Below are 20,949 nucleotides of genomic sequence, written 5' to 3' on the forward strand. Positions count from 1 at the left end.
AAAGAAATGCTCAAATGGGGCACCTTTTATACTTTGTAAACAGAGACAATAAATTTGTGAGAAATTGACAGGACAAGAAAGTGCTCATTAGAGAGTGTAAGCAGGTTTGGTTATTTGTTAACGAGGAATCTAAACAAAGTTTGGGCTTGGTAGTAAATTAGTAACGGCATTAATGAGGTTTGTTTATACATGATTCCTACTCTGGATTCCTACTCTCAGCCCTCAGGAGCAGGGAAGGCACCTATCATGGAGATTTATTTCCTGCTTTTAGAGGGATAGAGGAGAGTCAAAAACATCTTCCTACTCTTGTTGCATCTTAGGTGATTTTAGTTTAAAACAATCAATATGCCATTATAGAATATCTTGGGGCATCCTGCCCTGGGCCGCAATACTGGTGACTCAGGAGAAAGCAATGTCCAAATGTGATGGTGGGTTTGATACAAACTCATATCGTGGCTGTGATACAAACTCACAGAAATGTGGGTGCAGCAGCTTAAGGCACTGAAGGAGTGGGGGATGTTCACTGTCTTAAGTTGCATGCAACTGCACTGAGGAGTTGGGGTAGGTGATAAATTTGCTAAGAGGGAAGGTGAAACAAAGAGCCAAAACTGGACTTCCTGGCTAGATTCACATTCCAGGTCTCTAGTTATGTCTTTCGCAGAAAAGAGGATATTCACATATTCACTGTATCACAATTTTTTTAAAAAGGCAACTTTCCATAGAGTTTACAGACTGTTTATCAAAGTTTTAGCCATATGATTATCCAATAACTCAAAGGAGATAGAAAAGAAAAGGTAGAAGAAAGTGGTAAAGTTAAAGAAAATGATGGGGTTGAAGGTTGGGGAGAAGAAGCAGAGAGGAGAAAGAATACACGCATGGTTTGGAATCATATGACCCCATTTAACACTTCACTGATACAGATTGTCCGTGCCTGTAAACTCTTCAGTGAAAACATAATGGGCAGATCCAGGTACTTATAACTTTATAAAAGCTTGATACCGGTATCATTTGGTCACACTTGACAATAACTTCATTTAATTTTTTATTATTTTTTTTTTAGAGAGAGGGAAAGAGAAGGAGAGAGGGAGAGAAACATCAATGTGTGGTTGTGTCTCACACATCTCCTACTGGAGATCTGGCCCACAACCCGGGCATGTGCCCTGACTGGGAATCGAACCAGCAACCTTTTGGTTCCCAGGCCCTCACTCAATCCACTGAGCTACACCAGCCAGGGCGAAAATAACTTCATTTATTTTAAAGAGATTATATATGTCCATTGTGGGGAAAAATAAGGTCCATGATAAATTCTTAAAAGATAACAAAGAGATTTTTCCACATGGTAGTCTACACACCCAAAAAACAAATATCTTTCTAATTGCTGGCTGATAATTAAATTTGTGTCACTTGCTAATGAAGCTGGTTGTTTTCATTTTTCTATAATCATTTTGTACTTTTTATAGGTAAACAGCCAATGTTATTGATCAAATAATTACGTGGATTTTTCCCCTTTGGCTTGATATATGTGTTCACTTTGAACCATCCTTTCCTGCTTGCTGCCCCTTTGTGCCTTGCATGTTTTGTTAGGTGGAAGACTCTGTGATGGATAAGGAGTCCCTAACCTGTGGAGCCTGGCTTAATAGAGGAGATAAATAAACCAATCAGTAATAATAATAATAAATTGAGATAAGAGCTATGAAAAAGTACTTATAAATTATGATCAAGCAAGCAGTCTAGTTATAGGGCTAAGTTAGAGTGCCAGCAACACTGACTAGAGTGGTCAAAAGTATCTTCAGAGAGGAGAAAAACATGGAAAGCTTTGGAAGACAAGAAAAAGTTGTATCTTGTCAGCTAATTTTATAAAGAAACTCCTCAGCTCCTTAAGTTCTTCCCTTTATTTACTCATAAGCCACTTGTTAGGCTAAGGACAAAATAAATGCCCCTAGCAGGACCTTCATGGATGGTTTAACATCTTATTTGGAGGTACATGATGTCTATTGTTTGGTTCTTAGCCTCAGTGGCCTCAACTAAAACTGAGACAGAATGAGCTGCTTTTAACATCAAATTACACTTAAATACCAAGCGTGCTCTATGGCACTGCAGCAAAACTGAATGTTAGATAACTTGTTACTGTTCTGATTTATAGACTGGTCTCAATGAGTTGGCCTCACCACTTTTCTTTTTTTTTAAAAGATTTTATTTATTTATTTGTAGAGAGGGAAGGGAGAGAGAAAGAGAGGGAGAGAGAAACATCAATGTGCGGTTGCTGGGGGCTGTGGCCTGCAACCCAGGTATGTGGCCTGACTGGGAATCGAACCTGAGACACTTTGGTTCACAGCCCGTGCTCAATCCACTGAGCTACGTCAGCCAGGACACTTTTCTTATATGCAAATTGAAATTGCCAAATTTTAAAGACACAAACTTAATTTCTTTTGGAATTAGGACTTTAGGATATTCAATAAGATACTTCAAGTAGAAATAAAGTTACCAACTGTCCCAGGACCTATATTAGAGATGAAGAAAGTGTGAAATCAGTTCCATATGTAGGAAGAATATTTCTTTAAGCCATATGAATTGCTGATATTTAACCTTTTTGTGACCCTAGAATATAGCAATTTTATATGATTCAAATTAATAATATAAGCACAAGGATTACACACACAGTCTCTATCAGATAATTTTAAGTACTGTACATTTTCAACTCTGATTGGTAGCAGAAAGTTGTCTTCTTAAGTAAGGTGGGGCACAGTAAAATATTTTCTTTATCTGGGGAGTACAGTGACTTGAATTACCCTGGAAATGTATTCAAATTCCATATAAGACTGAAAACATGACAAATCTCAACTTCTCAGGATGGCAAAAAATTAGGTCACATTAAAATACCATGAGATATTGGATTGATGTATATGTATGTAAACACACACACATATATATATTACACATACATATATAAGCTTAGTATTTTGGTAGTATTTACATACTTCGATTATAGTAGTGAAATACGTGGATTATCTTTGAACAAAGACTAACTGTACTCCAGACAGGACAGGAATAGATAAAATATCAGTATATTTCCATTTCTATTTAAATAACCATGTGCTTTTCAATTTTTTCTTTTTTTTATTTAAATGAGAGACAGAATGGATCAAACTGGAAGAACAACAACAAAGACAATCCAGAGCAAGCAGAAGGAAGGAAATAACCAAGATCAGAGCAGAATTAAATGACATAGAGACTAAAGGGACAATTCTAAGGATTAATGAATCCAGGAGCTAGTTCTTTGAAAAGATAAACAAAATTGACAAGCCTTAAAGCAGACTCATCAAGAAAAAAAGACATAGGACCCAAATAAACAAAATCAGAAATGAGAGAGGAGAGACTACAACTGATACCACAGAAACTCAAAGGATTGTAAGAAATTACTGTGAAGAACTATATGCTAAGTAATTTGAAAACCTAGGTGAAATGGACAAATTTCTGGAAAAAATATAATCTTCCAAAATTGAATGAAGAAGAAGCAGGAGGCCTGAACAGACCAATAACAGCTGATGAAATTGAAGTAGTAATAAAAAAACTCCTGACACACAAAAGCCCTGGACGAGATGGTTTCACTGGAGAATTTTACAAAGCATTTAAGGAAGAGCTAACCCCTGTCCTTCACAGACTATTCCAAAAAATTCAAGAAGACAGAAGACTCCCAAACTCTTTTTATGAAGCCAGCATCAATTTTTTTCCTATGAATCTTAAAACTGAGTAAAACTAGTATTATCCAATCTACAAATTTGGGATACAAATACATAAGATCTTTTATACTTTACAATTATTTTAATTAATTGCTATTTTATTATTTGTTAAGTAATAATTGCCATTTTATATATATATTTTTGCTAAATAGTTGCCCTCTGTCCTAATTTTCAGGATATTCATCATCTCTTTCTTAAGACTAAATCAACCTTCATTCTAATTTCACAAAAGTTATCTATAAATGTGTGGCTGCCTCATTCTAAAGGTATTAGCCCTCCTTCCATTGACAATAGGTGCAGAACTGAGATGTCAGGTTAGTACACCAGCACTAGAGTTTCCATCACACCTACCAGTGATGCTGCTAAACACTGCTCTAGGACGGGACGCAACATGCATGTCCACCAATGCAGTGATGTCCAGACCCACGTGAGCACCCCATCAGAACCACAGACTTCAGCTCCACAGTTTTAGGTCTTTTAGTTCTTAAACTTATGATTAGCCCTGTCTCCAAAGCAAGACACACTATATCTCAATAACTATTCTAGTGGCCTTTCATTCTTGGCCATGCAAACACTAGGCCATTTTGTGGAGCATTTATTTTTGTCCCTCACCTTCTCTTGACTCAACAGGAGTTATTACTTCCAACCACATAGTATCAGAATAATACTAATTCTTCTTGAAACAGTTTCTTCTCCAGCTTTCATCCACCTGTTGTTTATTTTTTTGGGGGGCGGTGGGGTGGGAATTGGCTTCAGTTGCCCCTTCTTTAAATTCTACTTTCCTGGCTCCTGTAAGTTCTGTAAATGATTTGACCTCTATCTACCTCCTGTTTTCTCTATCTACCTCCTGTTTTCTCTAATTGTCTCTTTCGTGGCAAATTATTCCTAACTCTAAGGCTGTAAATGTTATATATATGCTGATAGCTTCCAAATTTATTGTTCTGGATTTAGCCTTTACTCTGGGTTTCAGACTATGACTAGACATTTCCATGTGTCTGTTGCCAGTTGTGTGTGGGTAGGGGGTGTGGGTAGGGGGTGAGGGGTGTGTTCTTGCTGCAAATAGTGGAACCCACTCTAGCTGATTAATGCAGACAATGATTTAGTAAAGGATTTTAAGTAGGGCATAGGCTTCCTAGTAATAGTAGAAAATCAGGTTCAGGGAATACTTGGCCTGGAAGAATACCAAATCTCTCTGCTATGGTGCTGCTCCGACACTGTGCTGCCACAGAAGGCAGGTGTGTCAGCACATCCTGCTGAGTCACAGAACACTGGACTCCAGAACACCTGATGTTTCTTCTTCCGAAAGACAGATATAGACAGACAGATTCCAGTCTTGTTTGCTTCCTGAAGTAGCTGAGTTCTACATCTAAGTCTTGGTGGGTACACCTGATGGACAGATTTTAGGTCATATAACTGGCATAGCTACAGTGGAGCCTGGGAATGTAAGGTCTTAGGTTTCTACCTTTGGAGAAGAGACTCCAAGAATACAAGAATACAAAAGCATGCCCTGGCCTGAGCATCATCCTGTGCACCAGAAAGTTTCAGTTTGATTCCCTGTCATGGCACATATACTTAGGTTGCAGATTTGGTTCTGGTCACGGTGCACAGAAGAGGCAGCCAATTGATGTTTCTCTCTTACAACAGTCTTTCTTTCTATCTCTCTCTCCCTCTTTCTCAAATCAATAATTATATCCTCAAGTGAAGGTTAAAATAAAAAAGAATAAAAAAGCACTAAAAGAGTGTTCCTAAGGCTGAGCAGCCAGATAACATGACAAATATCCACTAAAATGAGTAATGATTATTGTATATCTAACTTGGTCAGACCAGACCATTGACTTTGTCTTAAAAACTCTCTATCACCTTACCACCTGCTGTCATTCACTCATGCCCCCTACTTATTCTACCAGTAAATTTTCCTAGTTTTTGGAACAAAATCTACCCCAAATCTGACCACATCTTCTGTATCCACTACTGAATGCATGTTCCAAATCACCATCATCTTTTACTTGAACTATTCTAAGAGCTTCCCAATAGTTCCCCTCATCTCATTCTTGTCCATTTGATGATGGATCAATCATCAGAAAGGGGAAAATTAAATCTCACAAGAAAAAATGATCTAAATCTTTCTCTCATTCTTTATGTCACTTATACAGCCTTGCCTGCCCAGGAAAATAGAGAGAAGGTAAAGATGCTCAGAGAATATCCTCTCACACCCTCTCTCCATGTAGGGCAGCTATGTGAGCTCTGCATTTACATGAAGGGGCTAGTCTAGTCACCCTTCCCCAAGAAATTCTGTCCCCTGTGAAAGACTGTATTGACACACAGGAAAGAGCAGCCAAATTTCTCACTGAAACCTTCTTCTTCTTTAGGGTACACTAGAAAACATGTGCTTAATAGTGGTAATCATTTACAAGGAGACTCAGCCTCTCATAGATACCACAGAATTACAGATGCTCCCATCAAAGATGAATAGCATTAATTAAATACTTTCCTTTTTCAATATAAAATGTAATGATTTATATCTTAGTAAAGTAAGAACACTCAATTCTCAGACACCACTTCAGTGAGGTTATTTCTGAAATTTTAATGCCTCACCCTCTTGTTCCATACACCAATCTTTCAGATTTGCTTTTCTTTCTACTTTACTCATAAAAGTTTATTCTCACAGAAGTTTTTACATCAAATAACTTCATTTTTTTCTGACTCACCAAGATGTTACTCTGTGGCTTGCTTGTATGAATCCTATGGGGTCAGAATGACTGCTGTATAAAAATTATTGCATTCAATCTATCTATAGTGCAACAAACAGTTCTCATATAAATAGAAGGTCACATGTTATACATCATTAAGGTCTCAAGGGAAGCCTTCTTACACTCCTCAAATATTACCTTCTGGAATATAGGTAAATACAGATAACCACAGTATAGCCTACTCAGTATTGCTTTCTAGTTTAAGCTTTCCTTTCTACAGATACCATATGTAAGAAAATGTTGCATTATTTATAATAGGATATCTTCGATAGCAAATATCTTTCTTTTCAGGGTCTTCAAAATTTTCCAATAGTCTTCTTAACTTAAGAATTCAAAATGCTCTACTCTTTAGAAATTTAAGTAAGGTTCAAATAAAGTAAATTTCATAGTACTTAAAATAAAATGGTATGTCTGTTTGGCTTTTCACAACAGTCCATTGAGATGGAATCTCTTAACTTGGTGCTGCAAAATTTATATTTATTTGTTAAAAACAAAGTGGCTCCCAGGAGTTGTTACAGAGACAGAGACAGTTTGTGCTTATTAGCATGTGTATCTGTTGAAAAGACAGTAACTCAGCTTGAACGGACAGGTTAAACCAAGTCGAATGCTAAGACATTACAAGATTCATCACATGTTTTTCTCTAGTATGAGGAAAAATTCATAAACTGGATTCTGAGGCAGCCAAATACATCTAAACTAACTGTAGTCACCATATTAGATTTGTATTACCACTGGAGACTTTGAGTGGAGTTTCACAAATTTGGAATGCTGCAATTTTTTTTAGAGAAGCTCATGAATGTAACAGTACTTATTTGACAGCAAGTCGTTAGTGGTCAATCAGTCACCTAAAAGCAAGGTTTTTTTCATCTGAGTATCTGCCTGGGTGTGCTGCTCTAGTGATATACTGCCTGCGTGATTGTATTTGCAAATGTGTTAGAGTTCAGTTAACGTATGCTATCCTAAGCATGGCTGACAGAAAAAGCCCAGGCTGTTTTTAAGTCTAATAGACTTTGAGAACCTTGAATATAATTTGAAGCTAAAACCCTAGGGATGGGAGTTCTGCTACCACTGGTTGCAAAAACATTTCTACAGCAGAAATCTTCCCCAAGAAGAGCTGCAGTTCACATACTGGCTCGTCAGAATGTCAAAGACTGGGTCAGTGAGGGATTTCAAGGCAGCAGAGTATAATAAGGGTTTAATGTGAGGCTTGGATTCAGACAGGCCTGATTTCAACCTTGCTGAGTCCAAGTGTTCTCATGTATAAAATGAGAACAATAGTATCAATCTCATATTATTTTGTTTTATTTTTTGTATTTTTTATTAAATTTATTGAACTAACTAGTTAATAACATGCATTTATATGTACATTATAATTTGACATGTGGATACTCTACTGTGGCTCACCACTAGTAATTTAGTTTCCTTCTGTTACCATATATTTGACTCACTTTACCTAGTTTTCCTTCTCCTACTCCCTTTCCTCTCTGGTAACCACCATTCCATTGTCTGTATCTATGAGTTTGTTTTTGTTCTGTTAGTTTGTTACTTTTTTATTTCATGTCACATAATAATGAAGTCATATAGTTTTTGTCCTTTTCTGTCTGACTCATTTTACTTAGCGCATTATCTACAAGATCTATCTGTATTGTAACAAATGGAAATATTTCATGTTTTTTATTGCTGAGTGGTATTCCATTATATGTATATTCATCATAATGTTTTAAAGACTAAAGAAGATGATGCTCAGTGCTGTGATCATTAAATGTTCCTGCTGCCATTGATTGTTGTTGTGACTGTAGCTAGCTGGGTTCTTTTGAAAGCTACACACCTATAAATGATCTCCTGAGATTCCTAAGGAGAATTTTTCTCTATGTTGAAAGGGTATAATCTAGATAATCATCTGTGTAGTAGAGTTCCACAAATGAGAAGGTAGCTTTGTCCCCAAGAGTTAGGGTTATATTCAAAGCCATATAAAGCTATATATTAGAAACTGAGCCCCCAGTCCTCCCCCTCCCCAAGGGCCCCGTACATGTTCCTACCCTGACACAAGGGCTCTGACAGAGGAGACAGTCGATTCCTCAGCATTGACAATTTCATGTCAACTCAGCTGGGTCTCTGGAGTTAAAGCCAATGTCACTCTCACAGCTACTTCAAATTGCAAGTCTGTCCCAGGAAAGCTAGACTAAGCAGTCTCTCTTTTATTCTCTCCTTCCAATACCCCAGCCCCACACTCAGATTAGTGCTGGAACCAGTCTTCAGACTTTCTCTTTTCATGCCAATGCCATTTTAGTTTACAGCCCCCATTACCCTCACCTGCCACTGAACATCAGTTAACATTATTCTGACTTACTCCAACACACTTTCCTAACTTTGACTCATAGTATCTCAGTTTCTTCCCTTGCAGGAGGCTCCTGGGCTCCAAATGCAAATCGGCAAACCTCCTCTCCAGAGCTCTGCATGTCAAGAGGTGATGGGAAAACTATTACTAAGACAGAAAATTGTCTCTGAGTTGACATTCTTATTAGACCTGTATACATAGAAATGTCTAGCATAATTTTCATGCTCTAATTAATCAATCACCACTTTATATCATTTCACCTAATTGCCAAATAAATATCATGTGAATGAAATATTGTTATCTTTATTTTGTAGCTGAGGACGTTGAAGCAGAGTTCAGTTACATGCCCAAAGTCACTCAACTAATAACTGAGAGTGTTGAAACCTGAACTCAGTTGTAATAAATCCAGCATTTATAATTCAGAAATACAGAAGCCCATTTTAAAAGTTATATATAAAGTAATATTTTATATATAAGAACTATAGTTTCCTGCTTTTTAATTTTTATTAGATCATTTTAAGATAATATTTTTTAGCTGATTGCCTGGCTGAAACAGCTAAATATCAATATTAGTTGAGTATAAAATATAGCAATTTATATGAATAGAGACACATTTGTAGAAATAACACCACTCTGGTTTAGTAAAGCACCATTAAATGTAAAGCACCACATTTAATGTAAACCAAGTGTTTCCTTCTCACTTGGTGAAGAATTACTTGCTCTGAATCTCATCTCAAGTCTTCTTATCCCAGGGACTCAGATGTCAGAGAGTCTTCTCAGTGCCACTTGCTCTGCCTCAGTCCATTTCAGTCACAAACTCGTAAATGGCACAATCGTGAGTTTAGAGTTAATGAGGAGAAAGTGCCATTTTTAGATTTCTTGTTTTTTTTTAATTAGTATAACATATGAGAATGAGTATGGACCTGAAGCTTGTCAGATATGGATCTACTCTTTGCAAACTGGCAAATTATTTAAACTCTCTGAGTCTAGTTTTCTCACTTATTAAAAAATAATAATAATTAAAATAAGTAGTTCAGTTCATAAATTACTCATCTAGAAACTAAATCCTTGTCTACTTGACTCCTAAGCTGATGCTCAGTTCACTAGACCATGAGGCCTCCTAAGATCTCTCTGGCCCTTGTGAACTAAATTTCAAAAATGAAGTTGTAAGGTGGCAATTCAAAGCCTGACAGAGTCTTTGCCCTAGGAATCATGTCCTTACTAATATCTTAGATGAAGAATTCTATTCCTTGGTAGAGAGGACAACCTTTTAAAAAAGATTTTACTTATTTATTTTTAGAGAGAGATGAAGGGAAGGAGAGAGGGAGAGAAACATCAGTGTGTGATTGCCTCTCGGGTACCCCCTACTGGGCACATGGCCTGCAACCCAGGCATGTGTCCTGAGTGGGAATTGAACCTGAGACCCTTTGGTTCACAGGCTGGTACTCAACCCACCGAGCCACACCAGCCAGAGTAGAGTATAAATTTTTGAACATTATTCTTCCCTTAGTAAAGAAGTCATATGTATCCTCATATTTGCAAAGGAGTCCTTGTCTAAAAATGTTAAGACCCAATTCCTTATAATTCAAAATATATCCCACCTCCAAATATAGCAAAACAGACTAGAGGGGTAAGAGTAATCAGCAAGAATATATCACATATGGCATATGGGGACTCCAAGATATTAACTTTAGGAGTTGTAAAGAAGAATCCAGAGCAAAAGGAAAACAGGTAAACGATGTAAGATATATTAGAAGGAAATTTTCCTTGTGTGAGAATAAAATTCAGAAAATGAAAATGACTTACAGTGAATCCAGCAAAATTAAAAAAACTAGGACAATACTTACATGTATGCTAGAAAAATAATAATTATATTTTTAAACACAAAGGTTATGAATATACAGGAATCTTCAGCTCCCTGCTCCCCTTCCCTCCCAATACAATTTTATTGTAAAGAAGAAACACCAGTCTATTGTTAGTCAATTTGTTATGTTAACTTCATAAAAACATGTATTTCCTTCATAAAAAAGTACTAAGTTATATGTAATTATTAACAGGCATCATAAACTGGAAAATTAATGGCAGACTGTATGATGATGGACAAAGAACTGGTGTTTTAGAGTATTAAGGATATCCTAATATCCTTAACATAAGGACATTAAGAATTTTTTTATAAAGCATTCATAATATCAAACATCTTAAAAATTTTGCAACAGAAAATTGGATATCACAGGAAGAAATATACAAATGAAAGTTAAGTAGCAAACCCTCAATAAATGCTTATAAGCACATGGGTAAATAACTAAAATATTTGATTAGCAATACACTTGTGGCAAAATAGGTACTTAATAAATATTTTAAGTGAAAAATGAATATATGTAACATACCCTGACAAAAGATCTAAAAGACAAAGCAGAAAAAGCTTTGCCTCTTTTACATTAAAAGACAAAAATGTTTCCATGTTAAAATCTGATGCTAGCAGAAGAGAGAAAAAATTGACATCCTATATTTCACATTTGAAAATATAATTTGTTAAAAATACTTATAGAGATAAATTTACATTTATTTATGAAAATCTTATACTTTTTTAGGAACTATCAATTCCATTTATTTTATAGAGATGTGTGTGAAAGCACATCTAGTGGAAGATAATGCATAACATTAAAATTAAGAGAAATTTCAATGTCAACATTAGATTATTTAAAAAAACTCTTTAGTCAGAATTTCAGAAGGATACTCAAAGATACTGAGAAGTCTTCACAAAAATATAATCAATGGAAAATAAAAATAAGGATAGCATAATCTTAATTACATTTTATATGCATATATTTTATGTATTTGTAAAAGATTAGAAGGATAAATACCTTCATGTTAACTGTTTACATCTGGATTATGAGATTTCTGTTGGTGTGTACACACTAAAGTTCACACTAAAATTCTTCCAAATTTTCATAATGAACATATTTTACTTAGGTGATAAAAATAGATAGCTCTATAAATGTTATAAAGATATAATATAATAAAATAAAACCTAAGAATGGTGAGGTGAACAGAATTTCAATGCACATGTGTTTGTATTCTCTCAGGATTGCCAGGGGCTCTACTGGGAAGTAGACACATTGTGTGTTATGCCTAACTGATGATGGATTTTAGTGTAAAATGAGTTCAAATGGCCGTAGAAATCATTATTTTCAATTCCCACAAGATAAAGAATTATTTACCTTGAGAGTTGACATTATTGAGCCAGAATTTGAACCAGGCAACATTTTAAGAACTTCATGTGGGTTACTTCATTCCATTCACACAACAGATCTAAGAGGTAGACATTATTATCATGCTCCTTTTTTGATGAAGAAGAGTGGATTTAAAGAATTTAAGTGTATTGTTTAAGCTCAGTAGCTAGCACACAGAAAAGGTTAGATTTAGATTCAAGTAATCTGATGGTCCTATCAGGAATGTTCATAAAGTTATTTTTATTTTTGAAATTTAGTAAATTCACTTCCTTCACTGTTTAAAACTCAAGGCTAATCATGCAGCATGTCTACAGAGAGCCGACAGAGAACCCCATATCACTTTTGGAATTGGAGGAGAATAATTTAAACTGACATGGCTGCATCGAATCTCTCTGCTTTAGAATTCATTAAGGGAGAATCTCAAACCAATTTGCTCAGGAACTGCAGATATGAGACATTGTCCTGTCAAAATGCTGTCAAATCATGCCAGGACTCTCAACAGTTCATTCCAAGAGACACCTGCCAAAATAACAGACCAGCAATCTAGCACTCCCACAGTCACACAGGAAGAAAAGTATTTATTTCTCATACACAGCCACTTGGTTTTTATTTTTAATGTTTGAAGTGTGATGACTAATTTCATTCTCTAAATAAAAAGGGCTGGAGATAGGAGTTTCAATCCTGTGTGAATTTCTTCATAAGTGGGTGCTTGTTCGGGGGAAATATTATCTTTTTTGAGTATAAATGTTGAAATTTCTTACCTCAAGTATATACAACCTCTTTGTTTCTCCTTTCTGATTGTTTGAGCTAGAAATTAACAGATGTTAAATTAATATCAGAGTGTACTACAGTATTGAATTGAGAGCATATGAATTGAAACTTGAAGATATGTGATTATTTTCCCTTCTTTTTGAAATTAATTTGCTCATGTCATTCAAGATCTCAGGAAACTTCAAAAAAAAGAGAAAGAAAGAAAGAAAGAAAAGCTACATAATAGTGAAAAAAGAACAAACAAAAGCTGTCATTTATTTCCTCCTGAATTCGTTGAACAAGCATTTACTGAAAATTACTGTATTAGGTGCTGAGGATACAAAGATGAAGTATCCCAGGGATCTTCGCAGGCAGGAGCTCAGAGTCTAGATAAAGACACAATACCACAACTAATAAACATGTCATGTAGCCTCAAACACTGTTTAGAATGAGGAGAGGGTGGACATTATAAACACACACATACACAGTGAAAAAAATTAAAGTTCAGTGGAGCAGAAGCAGAATCCCCTAACCATTTGGGGAACATAAGGAAGGCATCTAAGAGGAGGCAAAAGTGGAGCCATGTGGCAATTAGATAAAAAGCAGAAGAAAAAGGAAAAGAGGAGGAGGAGGAAGATAAGGTATTTTTTTTCTGAGGAGAATTTAGGCCTGATGCATTCACATTTTTTAACAAAATTATGCATATCCTTTGACTCAGAAGCTGCATTTAGTAATTTATACTGAGGAAATTGTCCTATATATTTACAAAGATTTAGATACATTTCACTGTTATTTATAGTAGCATAGAATGCTAAACAACTACTATGACCATAACAGTGTTTTTAATATGATGTAACCATAAAATGAATATTATTCTGTTGTTAAATATGATGCTTGAAAAAAAATAATAGCATATAAAAAACACTCTCAATATATAGCCTTAAAGTGAAAAAAGCATATTCCATTATAATGTAACTTTTGTAAAGATAAATTATAAAGTGCATATACACATTATAATTTCTATTTCTGAAGTATATATGCTCCATTTAAAGATGCATATTTTGTCCAAATAACTGAAATCATTCTGTGTCTTAAAGTTGCTGACAAAGGTTTGGGGTAGCCACCAAGTCAGGGAGGGAGCTGAGACATGGCTGTCATAAGACCCCTGTGACAACCTTGGGGTGTGTAAGGAGAACTTGTGTATTATCACTTCAATTATATTAATTGGCAGCATCTCAAATATTTAAAAGTTAAATATGGCTTCTTAATTGTTACTAAAAATAACTTCCAAAATATTACAGTTGTATGAAACATTAAGAAGTTATTTTTTTAAAGGTTTTATTTATATATTTTTAGAAAGAGGTGAAGGTAAAGAGAAAGAAACATCCATGTGTAGTTGCCTCTTCCGCGCCCCCTAGTGGGAACCTGGCCGGCAGCCCAGTCATGTGCTCTGACTGAATCAAACCAGATATTCACAGAAGGTAACTATGTAAAGCAGTGGATGTGCTAATAATTATTTCACAAAGTATATCAAATCATTACCTTGTAGGCTTTGAAATATACAATTTTATTTGTCAATTGTACTTCAGCAGAGGTAGAAAAAAAATCTTGGAATTTTCAAAGATATCACTCAAGTGCCAGACATCATCTGTCAAAATCTTCCATCAGACTTTCAGAAAGATTTTTTAAATATCCTGTACAGTTATTCAATTTAAATCTTTAAAGCCTTTAATGGACTTGGAAATGGAGTTGAAACTCCAGTATTATTAATATTCCTTGAAATTGCATCAGTGATCATAAAGGACCTCAAAAAGTCAAGCACCTGATCAGGAATTAGGAAAAGTGGTGTTCCCTTATGATGCTTACACCATGGTCTGTGTCCAGGAGGACTCACATGATGTACGTCTTGGAGTGGGAAGGAGGTTGAGATTCAAACTTTGTGATACAAAAGATAAAAGTTGTATAAATAAACAAGGAGGGACCAAAAACCAGAATTTATTTTTTAAAAATTGTGTGTTTATTCTTATGTGTTTAAACTTCAGTCACCTCCCAAGTACTCTCCATTTGATGCAATACACCACTGAGACTTTTCCACTGCTCAGAACAGTTTTTGAATTTGTCCATTTTGATACCTTTTAGCACTTTGTTTCTTGTTTCACACCATCCACATTGGCAAAATGTTTCCCTTTGAGAACTCTTTTTTTTCTGCGGGGGGGAAAAAAACAACAACAAAAAAAGTCATTCAGGGTGATATTGAGTGAATAGGGAAGGTGGTGCATAGGGGTCATGTTGTTTTGGTCAAAAATTGCTGAACACTCAGCGCAGTGTGGGCAGGTGCGCTTGTAAAGCACCCATCATGAAATGGGCAAACACATTGAAAGAGCCTTCAAAAAAAGATGGACTATAGCTGAACGTAGCCTCTCACAACAACGCCAGCTGGAACACTGATACAGATGGGTTCCTACAACACTCATCTCGTAGGGTAAGCCTGTACTACAATGGGCCCCTCCTTCAGAAGATAATTCTGTTTTTTGGGGGGGAGGTTTCCTCATATCAATAGATTCAGTGTTTTTCTCAGTAAGATGTTTTCTCTACAATAAATGTTGTTTCCTTTTTTCAAAAAGCTGTTATTGAATCAATAAATTGTGTTACATGAAATGATATTAAAATACATATGTGAGAATCCAAAAAATGTAATATACTATATTTATATTAATTATATATGGAGTCATACATTCTTTACACCCACATAGCAAAGTCTTACAATATTATACACCAAAAAATGTGATTACATTTCATATATGAAACAGATTTATTTTATCCTTTTCTTTTTTCCTCAGTGTTCTAAATTACTTTTCACAATGTAAAGAATTATTAAAATTAATATTTATATCTCATATTTTAAATCATATTCTCCTGTAAGTCAGCCTTAATTTTTTTCTTAAAGTTTTACCTTATGATATCACTTTTGATCTGTTGTTTTATAGAATTCACATTTTATAAAATTATAAAACTATGCTCTTATATTACTTTATTGCTGTATTTCTCTCCTCCCACAGAATATATTATTTTGTATTTTTTTTCTCATCCTTAAATAAGAAGAGATAATTTAGATATTGTACTTAGGTAATCATATTCTCCTTGGGTTCTCTCTCTTTTCAAATTGCTTTATAAATGTTTACATCTTCATCTCTGGAGTCCAGTGATCATTATAGGAAGTGAAGGAGAAACTGGGCAATAGGCAACCCAGTATGGAATTTGAAGTTTCTGGTTATGTTGGTTGATGCTTCTGGACATGGCTTTCTGTTCATCACTCTCAAGCCCAAGTTTAGAAATTGAATGAAACAGATCTGGCCCCCTTTCTTAGTTTTCTTGCTTTTCCATTTGATGTGATGGTATTTCAAAATATTTTTATAAATTTTCTCATTTTGGAACATTATAACTTCCCCGAGATGACTTCTACTTGATCTAGTCTTTTAATAAGCTGTTTAAATGTGTTTTCTGCTATTTTATTTACAATATTTTCTTTTATATTTCTTAATGAGTTTTGCCTGTGTTTATTTATTTCTTCTGATTGTCATATTTTGGCTTCAAGGATTTTCTAGTTTCAGAAAATGAATTAAATAGTCTTTTATCTTTTCCTATGCTTCAAAGAAAATTATATAGAATTGAAATTGCCCCTTCTTGAAAATATGAATAATTTGTTGTTAAAACTATCAAACAATCTTTGGTGACAGTTATTGAAAAAACTTTTTATATGATTTTAAGATATATAGACATATAGGAGATACAGATACTTTGCTATGCATAATAACAAGAAAAAAATTCAGTACATAATGTTAACAGTTGGTAATTTTGAAGTCATTTTGGGTGATTTTTTACTTGTTCTTATTTCTCTATGCTTTCCAAATTTTATATTATGAATATGTTAAAGTTAAATCTATTAATAGAGGTTATAGATTCCTATGTTACTTAACTCAGATATGCTTTCTGAGTCTTCAAACTAACTTTCCATTAATTCTCAATTTTATGTAATATTTCATATATATTAAAACAAAGGACTAAATTTTATTCTGCTGAACTTGGCACATAAACATTTAAATCAACAATTAAGAAAACCACTAAAAGCTTAATTACATAAAATAACTCATTCTAAACATGGTGAATATTGTTAAAGTTCCAATGTTAGAACAGCTACATGAAAACCAACCTGTTTAATGGATCATGAGTCTCAGGAACACAGACTTGCAACACATCAAAAAGAAAATTTACATGCCTTTTTGATGGAGAGTCTTTAAAAGTATAAGATTAAATAGAGAATATTTTTTTCTTATAAAGCCCCAGAGAAGAGGTAGATACCTAGATGAAAGTTAAGTATCTCATTTCATAAAATGATTTACAAATTTATTGTAATCCTAGTCAAAATCTCAATTTAAATGGAAGTGTAAAGCCTGACATTGTGGGAGGCTTTCCCTATTAATTTTCAAGATTTATTATAATGTTAGAGTAATTAAGATAGTGTGGTATTAGTGCAGAGGTAGATATATTAGAATAAAGGAACAAGAAAGGATCCATACATACTTAATAAAGTATGCTCACTTAATGAAGTATACTGAGTCTTTTAATAAGTGATGCTGGGGCAATTAGATATTCAGATTGAAAAAAGGCATGATTGGATATGACACCATACATAAAATCGATGAATAGGTGCTTGCAGATCTAAATGGGAAATACAAACTGTAGGCTTTTGGAAGATAATATAGAATATCTTTATTACCTAGGTATATGATATGGACTCTGGACCGTGGGATCCGTGTGTTGTGGCTGAGATGAACAAATTCACATGGACTACAGAAGTCCTGTGGAGAAAAAAGAATGGCACAGCCACTCTCTCAGTGAGAGAGAGGGCCCTGACCCCTACCTAGATAGGCTTTTATTGCTTTTCTGGGCACATTACATCAAGGATGGTCCTCATTTATTATGCACAGACTTACTTTAGGTGGTTACAGATAACAAAGGAGAGGAAGTTGCTAATTACTACAAAGAAAAAGGATATTTGTAAAGGAAAAAGTGGTTGTACTGGTTACACTCCATCCTTGGGAGGGATAGCATAGATTTTAGGAAGTTACTTTAAAGATATGCTGTAAACATTTGCTGCCTCAATTTAGGTGGGGGGGGGAGTTTTAGCAAAAAGTAAGCCTCATAGCAGCCTAGGTACAATGCTTAGGCTTGATTCCCCACAGGAAAACCTATCCATGGGCGAGGGTCCTATGTGCTGACCTTACTCCCAATCGGTTTTCTGAATCAGGGGCTGGGCTACATTCCCCACTGCCACACAGAATGGTCCCCTATAGGTACAGAGAGATATATTAGACAAGACAAAAATGTCTATGCATTAAGAAAAATAATAAATCCAAGTACAGCAAAATTTACTGTTTCCAATCATCAAAAGATGTCATAAGATGATGCAAGCCAAAGAATGAGAGAAAATACTTACAATACATATGACCAATAAATGACTCACATACAGAAAATTTACAAATTAATGTCTTTTAAAAAGAAAAACCATTAGAAATATAGACCAAATATTTGAATGGGCATTAAATGATTTATAGACATAGGTTAAAGTACTCAACTTCAGTAATAAATTAATTTCAAAGACATGGCCACCAGATTGTCCAAGATTAAACATGAGATTGTAGGGTAACAGGAATTTTCATATACTGTTAGGTAACACACAAACTGGTATTACAATTTTGGGAAACATTTTTCTAGTAAATGTAATGACCTGCATCCTTTATAATTCAGAAGTTTTGTTTCTGGGAGTACATCCTCAAGAAGTATATGTCCATATGTTAGGAAATGTGTATAATTATGTTCCTACAAGCATGGTTTGCAATAGATTAAAACTCAGTGCAACTGAAATCCGTTGATAGAAAACTGGATAAACAACTTCCAGATTTTTAACACTATGGCACTTATGAAATGGGGTAATCAGTAAAAGTGAATATGCTAGAGCAATATGCAACACAATAAATAAATTTTAAAAATAAAATATGGAATAAAAGAATTCAAGCACTAATGACTACATGTGCTCATATAAAGTTTAAAAACATGAAAAACTAACCCATGATATTTGGGGATGTTCTTGTAGGTTAAAACCTAAAAGAAAAGGAAGTTAGTAAGGCGAGTTATGATACTGGTTACTTGGATGGGAGAGTGAAGGGACCGTAATGGAGAGATATGCACAGAGAGCATCAGAAATGAAGGAAATGTTATATCATGTAACTGCATGGTGGTTTTACAGGTACTCATTTAATAAATATTCATCATTTAGGTTTCATGAAATATTCTAAGTATGTGTATTTCACAAAAAAAGAAAAAGAAAACTAATTGGATTTTTAGAGATGGCAGCCAAGAAGGTGGAAGCTGAGTTCATTTGCTCTTGCTTGCAACTCAAATACTTGGCTGATCTTCCAAAAAATAAACTGAGCAGTCAATGGAATCTTAGCTGTTAGGAAGTTTGGAAACCAAGGAGTACAGAAGATGCTTCACAATGGTCAGTCAGGAGATTTTTATAGGTTGAAGAGGAAACACCCCATGTGTGGCGCCTGCAGCCATGGAGAACCTGGTCAGAGATCTCAGCTTTGTGGTTCCTCCCCTCCAAGGGCAGAGCACCTATTTTTGTTGGCATGGATTTTGTTTTCTGGGTAGTATTGCTTTGTTAAGCAGCACCTGTACAACAGCATACAGGATGTGGCAGGGGTTGTGACTCCCAGCCAGCCAGTTGGAGAGGAGAATCCACCAATGAATGAACCACCAATAATCAAAGCACAGGTACAAAAGAGCCCATATTAATTGAATTAAGGGAAACTCTAGAACATCCAGATCAAAAGATCAAAGAGACTGTACCACTAAGTCCCACAGAACTCCTACCACAGAAGTCCATCCAAATAAAACAGGCAGGAAAAGCAGAACAACACAAGATGTAGATACAAAAAATGTCACCTAAAGTGGGGCAACAAAGTAACAATCCCCAATCAAAAAGAAAGGAGGAATACCCAATGTAATTTATAGATTCAACACAATTCCTATTAAAATACCAATGTCATATTTCACAGATCTAGAACAAATATTTCAAAAATGTATATGGAACCAAAAAAGACCTCAAATAACCTCATCAATCTTGAGACAGAAGAACAAAGTTCTTACCCAACTTTAAACTATACTACAAAGCCACTGTAACCAAAACAGTCTGGTATTGTAAGAACAGAGACATAAATCAATGGAACAGAATAGATAACCCAGAAATAAACCCAATTCTCTATGAATAATTAATATTTGATGAAGGGGGCATGAGCATACAGTAGAGTAAAGATAGCCTCTTCAATAAATGGTATTGGGAGAACTGGACTGGACATGCAAAAAAAATGAAACTTGGTTACCAACTTATACCATACACCAGAATAAACACAAAGTGTATAAAAGCTTCAATATAAATTGTGATACCATAAATATCTTAGAGGAGAACAGGCAGGGAAATTTTATATATCCCATGTAGCAAGATTTTTGCTGATATATCTCCTAGGACAAGGGAAATAAAGGAAAAAATAAACAAGTGGGACTACATCAAACTAAAAATCTTCTGCATGACTGAAGAAACCATCATTAAAATGAAAAAGGAACTGACTGTATGGGAAAACATATTTGTCATCAATACATAAGACAAAGGATTAATCTCCAAAATATATAAAGAACTTATATGACTCAACACCAGGAAGACAAACAATCCAATTAACAAATGGGCAAAGGATCTGAATAGACACCTTTCCAAGGAGGGCATACAAAGGGCCCATAGACATATGAAAAGATGCTCAACATCACTAGCTATCAGAGAGATGCAAATTAAAGCTACAATGAGATATCATATCATGCTGGTTCAAATGGCCATCATAAACAAATCAAGAAACAACAAGTGAGGCTGAGGTTGTGGAGAAAAGGGAATCCTAGTGCACTGTTGGTGGGAATGCAGACTATTGCATTCACTGTGGAGAACAGTATGGAATTTCCTTAAAAACTAAAATTGATCTGCATTTTGACCCAGTGATTCTGCTGCTGGGAATATACCCTAAGAATCC

Source organism: Phyllostomus hastatus, unplaced genomic scaffold (assembly GCF_019186645.2).
Source record: "Phyllostomus hastatus isolate PE091 unplaced genomic scaffold, TTU_PhHast_1.1 phas_contig_34, whole genome shotgun sequence".
NCBI classification, from domain to species: Eukaryota; Metazoa; Chordata; class Mammalia; order Chiroptera; family Phyllostomidae; genus Phyllostomus; species Phyllostomus hastatus.